General features: G+C 40.0%; 1 non-coding gene across 1 annotated transcript; it reads left to right on the top strand.

Moving 5' to 3' along the window:
- The first annotated feature begins 1,142 nt into the window (after nt 1-1,142).
- LOC125096672 (U11 spliceosomal RNA) lies at nt 1,143-1,276 on the top strand. The gene has a single exon (XR_007126334.1). It is a non-coding gene; the product is annotated as a U11 spliceosomal RNA (small nuclear RNA).
- Nucleotides 1,277-1,639: the final 363 nt, after the last annotated feature.

Here is a 1,639-nt window from a genome sequence, read left to right as displayed (position 1 = left end):
CTGCTTGTGTTCCCCCTCTCGCTGTGTCTCTCTCTGTCAAATAAATAAATAAAATCTTAAAAAAAAAAAAAAGAAGAAAAACCGAACATTCTCCTTCCCTTTCCCCCACTTTGTGCTTCCCTTCCAGTTCCTTTTCTTATAGGTAACTGCTGCTAACAGTTTAATGTACACTCGTCCAGAAAAAAATACATTATATATATAAATGTGTGTGTATATACACAATTTATGTTTTTATTTACATTTATGTGCACTTACATAAAAAGTTTTGCCCAACATAAATTGTACCATATCATATGTATTGTTCTGCAACTTGCCCTATTTCCTAACCTATGTATTATGCATATTTTCCCACGCTGGTACCATGTGTCGCAAGATATGTGTATACTCCAGTTTATTTAATGAGGAGTCAACTGATAAACATTTAAGTAGTTTCCGATTCTTTAAAAAGTAACCTCCAATTAACATTAGGTAATTTCTAGGGTGCCTGGGTGGCTCAGTCGGTTAAGCGACTGCCTTTGGCTCAGGTCATGATCCTGGAGTCCTGGGATTGAGTCTTGCTTCAGGCTCCCAGCTCCATGGGGAGTCTGCTTCTGTCTCTGACCTTCTTCTCTCTCATGCTCTCTCTCACTCTGTTTCTCGCAAATAAATAAACAAAATCTTAAAAAAAAAAAAACATTAAGTAACTTCTTAAATTCTCCTCTCCCACCCCACTGCTCTAAGCTCAGTTATGTAAACGTATCACCATATCCCAATCCTATTATCAACTATGACACTTTGATTGTTTGCTAGTTAAGTAAATGCTGTGCCAAATGAGAAGGTGAATTTGAGCATTAGAAAGTCATAAAATTGAAAGACAGTAAAGGACTAATATCACCATTATCTGTGGGCTGGTCTGATGTTTTGGCCCATTTTCTCCCCCCAGATAGCTGCTACATTTCACCTATATTTTTATTAAAAAAAATTAACATAAAAGATAAAATTGGGGCACCTGGGTGGTTCAGTCTGTTAAGCATCTACCTTGGGCTCAAGTCATGGATGGAGCTCCTCCTCGGGCTCCCTGCTCGGTGGGGAGTCTTCTTCTCCTTCTGCCTCTGCCTCACGCTCTCCCTGCTTGTGCTGTTGAGTAAATAAATGAGATCTTTAAAAAGGGCTTCTGTCGTGAGTGGCACACGTAGGGCAGCTCCATTGCTCTACGTGCGGAATCGACATCAAGAGATTTCGGAAGCATAATTTTTTGGTACTTGGGCAGCTGGTGATCGTTGGTCCCGGCGCCCTTATTTCAAGTAATTAAAGGTTAGATAAAAAAAAAAAAAAAATGAGATCTTTAAAAAAAAAAAATTAAAAGCAAGTTTATGTGATGAGTTTCATTGCACATCTCATTGGAAATGGGAGTAGCAGAGCAGACGCTGCCAAGCTGTGTCCCATACCTGTCTCACTGTGGACTCTATAAATACTAAACGAACCACAGAGGCTGAGCTGAACTTCCCAGAGAACTCGCGTTCATCAGACCTCCATGGATTATCCACTTTGTACAATGCCATGAAGGTTTAACCAAAAAGAATATGCACAGTCAATGCCCTCCAAAACCTTGGCCATGGTAGAAGAGATAGACCCCAAACACCAGCCATCACATGCAAAA

This window comes from Lutra lutra, chromosome 3, assembly GCF_902655055.1.
Source record: "Lutra lutra chromosome 3, mLutLut1.2, whole genome shotgun sequence".
In the NCBI taxonomy this organism is placed as follows: Eukaryota; Metazoa; Chordata; class Mammalia; order Carnivora; family Mustelidae; genus Lutra; species Lutra lutra.
Note: the sequence above shows the minus strand (reverse complement) of the source record. Positions and strands in the feature narration are given on the sequence as shown.